At 43.6% G+C, this 12,016-nt stretch overlaps 1 protein-coding gene and 1 long non-coding RNA gene across 3 annotated transcripts in view; one reads left to right on the plus strand and one right to left on the minus strand.

Annotated features, from left to right (window-relative positions):
• ASIC4 (acid sensing ion channel subunit family member 4) overlaps positions 1–12,016 on the plus strand; it is a 702,581-nt gene that overhangs the window by 279,041 nt on the left and 411,524 nt on the right. The gene's annotated exons all lie outside the window — the stretch shown is intronic.
• On the minus strand, positions 4,796–11,980 carry LOC134943498 (uncharacterized). 2 transcript variants are annotated; one of them, XR_010181575.1, is made up of 3 exons: positions 11,852–11,980; positions 9,861–10,032; positions 4,796–5,906 (listed from the first exon to the last, which is right to left on the minus strand). It is a non-coding gene; the product is annotated as an uncharacterized LOC134943498 (long non-coding RNA). The 2 variants fall into 2 exon arrangements; XR_010181574.1 differs by lacking the exon at positions 4,796–5,906 and having other exon boundaries at positions 9,815–10,032.

Here is a 12,016-nt window from a genome sequence, read left to right on the forward strand (position 1 = left end):
GCACCTAGGCACACCATGGATTATTTACATAAACCCTTCATCTATTGTTTTCAGCTGCAATACAATACAGAGAGAACAATACAGCAGGGGATTAAGTCATTACAGCAGGGGATTAAGTCCGACTGCCACGTCTCCGTTAATCCTATTAAAGGCCAAGATAAACGTGGACCCATCTGTACTGTATAAGAGAACTCATCTATGTCCTTTAGATTGTAAATTGTAGTGAGCAGGATGTTTTTAAAATGTGTTTCATAGTTCTTAATGCTTTATTAACAGGGCCGGTGCAAGATTTCTCTGCACCTTAGGCAAAACATTATCCTACTGCCCTCAACCACCACCAAGACCCACTTCCTAGCCCATCAGAGGAAAGTGTGACTTATAAATTCCACAGCCACCACCTGCATTAAGTACAACAAGGGTGCTTCTTTCAGAGATGTGATAGGCAGACTCAGTGGTGCCCCCGCATTAGACCTGGGCCCAGGTAATTTGTACCCCCCACCTCGATGCCACTGCACATATGTTACATTATACTGCACAGGGCTGTGGTGTATTTTCGATAGTGCATTGCTGTTATTAATCTGGTACATGATTATGCATGCACTATATAAATGTATCAAGGGGACCAGACAATGTACTCTCTAATGGTTAGCTAAACTTATATGGTGGCTAGCCATACAGCTAAGCATGGACCTCTATCACCGCATTCCTTTAGTGGGCCCTTTATTCCCCAGTACGACACTAGCCACACCTCACATATGTATTTAGATATAACACATTTTTTCGATATATACAGTACAAATATATATCAGGGACGTGCAGTGAGGTAAACAAATATTACAACCTACCAACTCTCCTAAAGTGTCTAAGTTATTAGCTCATTTACCTTTCTGATTTGCAGTGTTAAAATCAATGACATGCTGTTAAGCCAGTTTGTAATTTGCATGGCAAGAGAAGTTTGTTCATTTTTGGAGTTGGCTTATGTGGCAATAAAGTCCAGATGGTCACAAGTCAGCACTGCATAATACGTTTACAGGAATCATTTATTACAATTTTACCTTTCAGCCACCAGGATTGTTGTTGTTGGCTTGCACCACTAGGCAACCGCCTACATTGCCTGATGGGAATTCATCCTCAGTTCTTCATGCGAAAGTTCAGTGTTAATGTTTCTTCAGGCTTGCAACAGAATCAGTGGCCCTCATTCCGAGTTGTTCGCTCGGAGATTTTCATCGCATCGCAGTGAGAATTCTCTTAGTGCGCATGCGCAATGTTCGCACTGCGACTGCGCCAAGTAACTTTACTATGAAGAAAGTAAGTTTACTCACGGCTTTTTCATCGCTCCGACGTTCGCATTGTGATTGACAGGAAATGGGTGTTACTGGGCGGATGCACGGCGTTTTAGGGGCGTGTGGCTGGAAACGCTACCGTTTCCGGTGAAAACGCAGGAGTGGCCGGGGAAACGGTGGGTGTGCCTGGGCGAACGCTGGGTGTGTTTATGACGTCAGCCAGGACCGAAAAGCACTGAACTGATCGCACAGGCAGAGTAAGTCTGAAGCTACTCAAAAACTGCTAACTCGTTTGTAATCGCAATATTGCGCATACATCGGTCGCACATTTAAGAAGCTAAGATTCACTCCCAGTAGGCGGCGGCTTAGCGTGTGTAACTCTGCTACATTCGCCTTGCGAGCGATCAACTCGGAATGAGGGCCAGTATCCACAATTTGACTGAGGGTGATTCTCTTGTTTCCTTCTTTATAAACCTTGTTTTGTCATATACATCCACAAATTATCATTCAATCCTACAGTCAGCATTTATAGGCTTGTTAATTAAATCTTGGCTGTTAATGCCTCAACAGTTTTGAATAACAGGAGCAACATGATTGATATATGAAGGTTTTACAGTTTCCAGTTACAGCAGTAACTCAGATTATGGCATCATGAGATATTCCCCATTGCCCCCGTATTTGTCTTTTCTTTGGTCCTATTTTCCACTCAATGCTGTGACCCAATGACTGGTGTTATCCATGTTAATGGTTCCAAGTACCACTTAGGGAGATTATACATCGCCCAGCTGGCTGTACTCCAGGGAAACGCCATTTTATTAATTGCAATTGTGCTTTCACTATAGGAGGCGCAGAGGTCACAGTAGCTATCTACCTCCAATCTAGAGCAGAGCAGAGGGGGGTTCTTTTAAAACTACTAAAACAATGCTGAATCTGCTTCCTTCCTCCTATATGCCCTATTATTGTTATATGTAACATATTACCAAGACTGCTGGGTAACGTGGCATTTTATTCAAGTTACCGACACCCTGTACATAATGTTTTGTAATTGTACCAGTGACCTGTGTCGGTCTGGGGCGTGAAGGGCCAGCCGGGGGAATGCAGTTGTAGGGGCCCATGCTTAGGGGTGTGGCCAACCACCACAGATGTTTGGCTAACCATTAGAGAGTGTATGATCTGGGCCCCTTGACAAATATATATATAGTAAATACTGCTAGTGTATGCCTGATAATGTACCAGGAATGCACTATAGAAAATGTATCATAGTCATGTGCTGTATAATAAGTGGTATTTTTATAATGGGTGCAATGTGTGTGGTGCACAGAAGCCCCTGGGTCCGGAGGGGCCCACACCACACACATTGCACCCATGTTTTATTACTTACCTTTTCGAAGTCGTGCGTCAGAGGTGCAGCCGCTGTTAATAAATCACTGGCAAAATGGACATTGCACATGCGCAGTAGAGATTTTGTCTCCAGAACATGGTAGGCACCATGTTTCTGGAGACCTACGTATGCGCAGTAGACTCTGGCACAATGGGGGTCATTCCGACCCGATCGCACGCTGCACTTCTTCGCAGCTGTGTGATTGGGTCGGAACTGCGCATGCACCGGCGCCGCAGTACGCCGGCGCATGGCAGTCATCGTTGCCTAGCGATCACCTCTGAGACAGAGGCGGTCGCTAGGCAGCAGGGGGCTGAACGGCCGTTTAGGGGGAGCGGTCCGGCCAACGCAGGCGTGGCCTGACCGTTGGGGGGCGGGCCGCGGCGGCTGCGTGATGTGTCACGCAGCCGCTGCGGCCAGCGGGAGCGACGAGTAACTCCCGGCCAGCCGCAGGAGCTGCGCTGTCCGGGAGTTACTCCTCAAATACAAAGGCATCGCCACTGTGCGATGCTTTTGTATTTTGTGCGGGGGGGGCCGGCACTGACATGCCGGGCAGGCTAGCCCTGTGCTGGGCGTCCCCCCGCATGTCTGAGTTAACGATCGTAGCTGTGCTAAACTTAGCACAGCTACGATCAACTCGGCATGAGGGCCAATGCCAGAGTCTACTGTGCCATGAAGAGAAGGGGGCCCACCCAGTAGACCAGTGTACCCCAGTGGGTCAGCCCAAACCTACTGCTGACTATTTGCAAATATTTAGGCCTTACCCCTTTCATAATGTACTTTGTCAACTATGCAAAGTTAAAGTGGGATGTAGATGTATTGTTTTACATCAGTATAAATAAGTACTTTTAATGTCATCATACAGTACAGTACATCAGGTACAGAGAATTACATCCATTGTATGTTACATACCTTTTGATACACATTGTGCAGACCCTGTTGCCATCTTTTAAAATATAAATATTTATTTTACATTTCAGTGTGATGTTTACACAATGTCATACTTGCCTACTCTCCCGCAACTCACTATTTTTCTGGTAGTTCCCTGCACCTTTAGCTCCACCTCTACCTGTGAACCAGCAAATTGTGGCATTTTGTTGCAATGGGGGCAGGGCCTAGTGATGCAACAGCCCCGCCTCATCCCTCAAAGTGGCAAGCAGAGTCTCCTCTCCGTTCTTCTCCCAGAGAGGTGACTTTAATAGTAGGTAAGTATGGCCAATCTCCAACTTCAGTACACCAGAACATGACACCTCTTGTCTGGGCTCCTGATACCTTTTCTTTTTATACCTCTGTATCATACAGGGAGTTTGGAAAGTCCATCCACAGTAAGCACTGTCTCTGGTGGCATATCTATTCTGCAGCTGTGGGAGGCCAAATCACTTAGCACACATTCTCTGCAGAGAGACTTGCTTAGCACACAGAGGGGCTTTTTGAACTCCCTGTACTACATATAATAAACGACTAGGCTTCCAGTGCCGTTACAGTGTTGTCCTTCACGTAACCGTGATTTGTCACCATAATGATTTCCTAAAGTTGCATGCCACCATTTATAACTATTCAGTTATTGAAACTTATGTATTAAAGTACTTTAAGTTTTTAGTCTATAAAAAAAAGATATTTGCTGCATGCAACTCATCAGCACCTTAGTATATTTTGCTGCAAATACTCCAAGACTTCACTTCAGAATATTGTAATATTTTACTGGCTATTGATTATATGGTATTGTCTCTCTGTTATTAATACACAATTACTGATTGATGTGTCTGCTTAATAACTTTTTAGTTTAAGCTCCTTATTTGTGCAGCTGAGATTGACTTTGCTTTGTGAGGTAAAAAAAAAAAAAAAGTATCTCTTGGGTCAGGGGTCTTGGCTTCCTATCTGCTGTGACACTGGGTGACAACTGCTTGTCTCGTGGGAGTGTTACATCCTTGACAGAAAGTGCCACCGCTGAGCTGCGTATAATGAGACAGCTGAAACCCATAGATCGCAGGTCAGCATCAAGCATCCGCTGTCATTGTGTTAATTATCTGCATTATTTATCAGAGTAAGCGATGCTTAGTACATCAAAAGCTAACAGTGTCTATCTCGCTTATGCCACAAACCCTTAGTAATGCACTCTGCACGCCATAGTTCTTTAACGGTGTCTCTTTATTTCTACAAGACGCAGCACAGCTCACAACCCATTCCCTAAAACACATTGCAGGTCTGGAAACCTGCTTGACAGCATACAAGATAAATCACTGAGTGTTGGCAGCACTAAGTCTGGCCACCTCAACATGGGACTGAGGTCAGTTGTCAGGCAGCAGAGTATTTGTCCAATGTTTGAAAAAAACAAAACTATTTTAGAATTCATCCATAGAGCAGCTTTGCTGGAAGTTCTAGTCTGCAGCACATTGTAGTACTCTCTGGTGATGTCTTTTCAAGTACAGTACATGAAATAATGTAAATGATAGAGAAAATCATTCGGTAGCCCATAGAAAACGACGGTAATCAAGGTTTCCGTATAGTCTTATACCATACCTCCCAACATTGGGAGAAGTGGAAGAGGGATACTTGTGGCCTATAAAAAGGGGGCGTGGCTTTGCGGGAGTGCCGCGTTCGCGAGTAACGCCCCATTTTTCGTCACTGTGGATGCATGGCCATGGCTATATGAGCTGCTGGCATGCCCCCTGTCCCTCCGTCACTAGTGAATAGAAGCAGTGAAAAGAGTGGAGAAGGGAGTCTGTGGAGAAGTCCATGGCAACCAATCAGCTTCTCCGTACAATTGTATAGTATGCAAATGATAAATCTTACTTCAATGCTGATTGGTTGCCATGGGCAACATCTCCATACTTTTCACTGCTTCATGAATAGACCCCAGCGTCTATTCACCGCTGCTCTTCTAGGCAGAACAGTGACTGACAGGAGCCTCCCAACTGACCCCTGAGCATATATACCCCTCCCAACTGACCTCTGAGCATATATACTGTGTATATGAAAAATGTAGTTATTTATTCCATAAACTCTATCTCACAAAGTGTAAAAGACAACAGTCATGTCGATCCCAGCATAGACAAGATAGACATTTTGTCAGTGGAACCTGTTTTGGAATACATGTTGAGTACATATTACCACTAATCATAACTTGTGTGCAGGGCGTAAATGTCACCATCTGCAGTGCTGTCTCTTCCATTGGGCTTGCTCTTGGGACTCAAGTTTCAAGGGGCTGGTGTCCACCCTGTGCATCCTGGACATCATAACTGCTACTGATAGATGAAAAAAACGCAAATGATATATGTACAGATGTGTCCTCCTCATACATCATTCCTTAATACACCACGTAGCGGGAGATGCCTGGCGTGAGTGAGCTGACAGGTCCTGTGCAAGTCCGTTAGTGACGGGTGTCTTTTTTGTGCCAAAAATGCACCTTACTCGCATCAAGCATGCTCTGTTGATTAAAATGATATACAGCATGCCTATATTCTCTGTACTTCTGCAGCTGTAACAGTATACAAATGCTACATTTCTAGGAAAACACTGTAACGTACCATTTCTTACGCACATGCATAGGCATGCCACATATTATTTTAATCATCATAAGTTGCTTGTGCATCCATTACACATCATTTTGTAAATAAGACACATTTAGATAGAAAAAGTTGCGTGTGAAGACACCCGGTGCTACAGAGTCACGTCACGGAATGGTGTGACTAGAAGGGCTGTTTAACGTGCAGGGAGGCTAGCTGTAAGTGGACACATCTGTAGCTACAGAATTGAGTGCTCCATCAAAAAATGTATAAATGCATATGCAACAGTAAAAATATATTTATCAACAAATTCGGGTGCAATATAGTAGTAAAAAAATACCAATGATCTCCCTTATAAGTGCAGCTCCTATCAAGTATCTCTGATATACTGTACAGTGGTGCTTGAAAGTTTGTGAACCCTTCAGAATTTTCTATATTTCTGCTGAAATTTGGCATAAAACTACCTCAGATTTTCACACAAGTCCTAAAAAGAGATCAAGGGAACCAAATTAAACAAATGAGACAAAAAAATTAGATGTGCTCATTTTTTTATTGAGGAAAATGATCCAATATCACATATCTGTGAGTGGCAAAAATATGTGAACCTTTGCTGTCAGTAACTCGTATGACCCCCTTGTGCAGCAATGACTACTTGTAAACGTTTCCTGTAACTGTTTATTTGTCCTGAACATCAGGTTGGAGGAATTTTACCCCATTCTACCTTACAAAACAGCTTCATCTCTGTTATGTTGGTGGGTTTCCTCCTGTGAACTGTTCGCATCAGGTCCTTCCACAATATTAAAGTAGCGCAAAACGAATAAATATAAAATATATCAATTTTAATGAAACATGCATAAAGCATAAAATAAAAATAATAATATAAATTCTCAAATGAACCACACAGTAACACCAGCGTCTCCACAGTATTAACAGGAATTGAGCTCCAATATTTTAGAGCATTAGGGAATTACTGCATATGCGCACCAAACAAGGCTGAAAGGCTACTGTTTGCAACTATTAAGAATGGCAATCGGCATCAATTCATTGTATTAACAAAGCTGATACATAGAGCTCTTACTTCCCATTAACAATATTGGGCCTAATTCAGACCTGAACGCTCGCTAGGGGTTTTTTGCACTATTGCTAACAGATAGATGCCGCCCATAGGGGAGTGTATTTTCGCTTAGCAAGTGCGCAAACGCATATGTAGCAGAGCTGTACGAACAGATCTTGTGCAGTCTCTGAGTAGCCCAGGACTTACTCAGCCGCTGCGAACACTTCAGCCTGTCCGGGACCGGAATTGACATCAGAAACCCTCCCTGCAAACGCATGGACACGCCTGCGTTTTTCCAACCACTCCCAGAAAACGGTCAGTTGACACCCACAAATGGCTTCTTCCTGTCAATCTCCATGCGATCACCCATGCGAATGGATTCTTCGCACAAACCCATCACTGAGCGGTGATCCTCTTTGTACCTGTGCGATGCGCCTGCGCATTGCGGTGCATATGCATGCACAAAGAAAAATCTCCAAGCGCTCTGGTATCAGATATTGACACTTATTAAAATTAATAATTAAACATTTTAATGAGGAATATTTTTTATTTATTTAAAATGTAAATATAAACACAAGAAAATACATTTATTGATTTTTAATCTATAAAAGTGAGTCCTAATACCGGTATACTAACATACAGACAATACAACATATAACATATATTATAGGTAAAGGACCTCCACAGATTTTTGCCTGAGTCACATTTAACACTAAATTCCCAAACAAGGACATTATAAAAGCTTGGGATTCAGTATACAGCATATTATAAAGGACTAATTATTCCTTAAGTTATAAAATCTGTGGAGGTCCTTTACCTATAATATATGTTATATGTTGTATTGTCTGTATGTTAGTATACCGGTATTAGGACTCACTTTTATAGATTAAAAATCAATAAATGTATTTTCTTGTGTTTATATTTACATTTTAAATAAATAAAAAATATTCCTCATTAAAATGTTTAATTATTAATTTTAATAATTGTCAATATCTGATACCAGAGCGCTTGGAGATTTTTCTTTGGTCTCCTAACAAAACATTGGGATAAGTGGATTCCCTCCATACTCCTATAGCAGCTTGGTCCATCAGTAAGCGTAAAGCGCGGTCCTTTTATTTTGTCTTTTCATATGCATGCACAGTTCTGACCTGATCACAGTGCTGCAAAAAACGCTAGCGAGCGATCAGGTCCCCTTGTTTGGATCCTAAGGACCCAATGCTGAGCAATAATTCCCTAATGCTCTAAAATGTTGGAGATCAATTCCAGTTGATACTGTGGAATCTCTGGTATTACTGTGTGGTTAATTTAAGATTTTATATTAATATTTTTACTGTATGTTTTATGCATTTTTAATTAATATTGTTAAATTTGATATTTAATTGTTTTACACTCCTTTATGGTGACTTGCCATATTTTGTTGAATATGCAACATTATTAAACACAGTAGCAATACTGTATGTTTCCTAAGATGGAATAAAAACTCTATATTACCAAGGAATAAAACCCTACTAAAGTAACCAAGCATACACTATATTAAAAAATCAAATACTATGGAGTAGATGAAAGGATCAAAGGGTTTTTTCAATACATGTCAGAGGAGGGTTCGTCTGATGTAGGGGAGTGGTATGTTAAGTAGGTCGACATGGCTTCTAGGTCGACAGGGACTCTAGGTCTACATGTACTAGGTCGACATGACAAAAGGTCGACATTCGTTTTTGTAAAGTTTTTTTTTGGTGTCGTTTCCTTCGTAGAGTGACGGGGAACCCCAATTAGTGCACCGTATGCCCTTGTATGGCTCGCTTGGATCACCATGCTTCGGGCACGGTGCCTTGCTACGCTCGGCACAGGTTACCATTCCCAATTGTAGTCCACATGGATCGTAAAGTATGAAAAAGTAAAAAAAAAATGAAAAGAAAATGTGAAAAAACTCATGTCGACCTAGTACATGTCGACCTAGAGTTCCTGTCAACCTAGAAACCATGTCGACCTACTTACTGTCGACCAATAGTGGTCGACCTAGACACTGTCGGCCTAGAGACTGGTACCATATCGGGGGTACCCACCCACGGGCGGGCCCGCGACTTATCGGCCGAGTGTATACCTAGCTTTACTTTTATGGGCAGCCACGGATATGGACAGCCACAATATAGTGCCCGTGTGCATACCCAATTTTACTTTTATGGGCAGCCACAGATACGGCTACGCTAACAGCATTGTTTTCACTCCCTTGGAGACCCTAATGCCCTGTGGAAGAATACTTAATAGCACCCATTCTGGGGTGAGAGGGACATTTTTAAGTAAATTGTCACAGGCAGATTTCCATACATGGGTTCAAAAACATCTAATCAAATGACAAGCCCACAGGCAAAGTGCAAGGCTTTTCCTGTTTCCAGTAAGAACCCTTTACAGTTCAGATTACTTGTATGATGTGTTTCCAAAGTCTGTGCCATGGGGCAGGCATACAGGGGCAGTTACTCACAAACAGAAGCATTTGGGGCTGCAGTTTTTTGCTGGGCATGTGAGGAGAAGATGTGACACATTGATTTATTTTTCAGGTATAATTTTGTTACAAAAATAGGTAAGCATGCAGAGGTTAAACCCAAAGTAAACAAGAGGTTTATTTTAGGAGCAAGACAAACCAGTAATCACACTGAAGTCCAGGATCCGCGGGACTGCGGAATGCTATTAAAACATGGGTGCAGTGTGTGTGGTGTGGGCCTCCCTGGACCCAGGGGTACATTTGCACTGGAGACATTGCACCCATTGCACCCTGCGAGGATGAGGATTTCCTGGCTGCTAGCTTAAGTGATCCTATGGGTAGAAAAATAGAAAAGTCACTATATAACTATGCTATCATTTAAAAAGATTATCTATAAATCTGGGTAAACCTTAACTAGATCAAAAGGGGTAAACATGAAGTTTGTAGGTAATTTTGCTCTTCTAGGCGCATAAGTTGGATTGCGATAACAGTGGCAGGCAGCAGAAAGAAAATACTTTTTTTTAATTACGTTTTTTTTCTAAACCTTTTCACAGGTTGCGTTATCCTTTTATTTTTCAATTTGTTTAAACATTTTTATTAATAATTGTGTTTATTCATTAGATAGTATAGATCAGGGCTGGACTGGGACTAAAAATAGGCCCTGGCATTTTTGAAGCACACAGGCCCACCTTTGTGACTCCTAGCCTTACTATTCCTGACTCCTCCCACTTATTAGTCTATGCTCTTACAAATATAATTAATATTCTAACAACATACAAGCGTACATCATTTTCTATTAAAATACACACAACCTTTGGTTGAAGTGGAAATTTGTAAGTGGGGGTATGTAAATGTGAAGTATGTAAATAAGCGCGCGCCGAAGGCGCGCGCGCACCGGAAAAGGGGGCGTGGCCACTCAAAAGGGGGCGTGTCCTTCAGTGTAGTTTATCACACCATACACCCCTTATACGCATTATGCACCACAATAGTAGGACCCCTTATACTATCTAGTACTGGTGCCTCTTTCACATTATACCACACAGTATGAGCCAAAATTCACATTATAGCACCCAGTATGAGCCGAAATTTACATTATAGCACCCAGTATGAGCCGAAATTTACATTATATGCCCCCAATAGTGCAGTGCCAGATCCACAATTGCCCCCACAGTGCCAGGTATACAAATGCCCCCACAGTGCCAGGTATACAAATGCCCCCACAGTGCCAGGTAAACAATTGCCCCCACAGTGCCAGGTAAACAATTGCCCCCACAGTGCCAGGTATACAATTGCCCCCACAGTGCCAGGTATACAAATGCCCCCACAGTGCCAGGTATACAATTGCCCCCACAGTGTCCGGTATACAAATGCCCCCACAGTGCCAGGTAAACTATTGCCCCCACAGTGCCAGGTATACAATTGCCCCCACAGTGCCAGGTATACAATTGCCCCCACAGTGCCAGGTATACAAATGCCCCCACAGTGCCAGGTATACAATTGCCCCCACAGTGCCAGGTATACAATTGCCCCCACAGTGCCAGGTATACAATTGCCCCCACAGTGCCAGGTAAACAATTGCCCCCACAGTGCCAGGTATACAATTTCCCCCACAGTGCCAGGTATACAATTGCCCCCACAGTGCCAGGTATACAAATGCCCCCACAGTGCCAGGTAAACAATTGCTCCCACAGTGCCAGGTATACAATTGCCCCCACAGTGCCAGGTAAACAATTACCCCCACAGTGCCAGGTATACAATTGCCCCCACAGTGCCAGGTATACAATTGCCCCCACAGTGCCAGGTATACAAATGCCCCCACAGTGCCAGGTAAACGATTGCCCCCACAGTGCCAGGTATACAATTGCCCCCACAGTGTCAGATATACAAATGCCCCCACAGTGCCAGGTAAACAATTGCCCCCACAGTGCCAGGTATACAATTGCCCCCACAGTGCCAGGTATACAAATGCCCCCACAGTGCCAGGTAAACAATTGCCCCCACAGTGCCAGGTATACAATTGCCCCCACAGTGCCAGGTAAACAATTGCCCCCACAGTGCCAGGTATACAAATGCCCCACAGTGCCAGCCAATTGCCCCCACAGTGCCAGATATACAATTGTCCCCACAGCAGCCAGTGCTGCAGCTACTTACCGCTGCTGCACTGCTGCTGCTGCTCCTCCGGGCTGTGAGGGACGGGGGTGAATCAGGAGAGCAGAGCGCCCGGCGCCAGCGCGGCTGTGTCTGGTGCTGCGGCGGCTTCCTTCAAACCAGTCGCCGGTTCGTGAGCCAATCACAGCTCGCGGACCGGCGGCTTCT

This window comes from Pseudophryne corroboree, chromosome 7 (genome assembly GCF_028390025.1).
Source record: "Pseudophryne corroboree isolate aPseCor3 chromosome 7, aPseCor3.hap2, whole genome shotgun sequence".
Lineage (NCBI taxonomy): Eukaryota > Metazoa > Chordata > Amphibia > Anura > Myobatrachidae > Pseudophryne > Pseudophryne corroboree.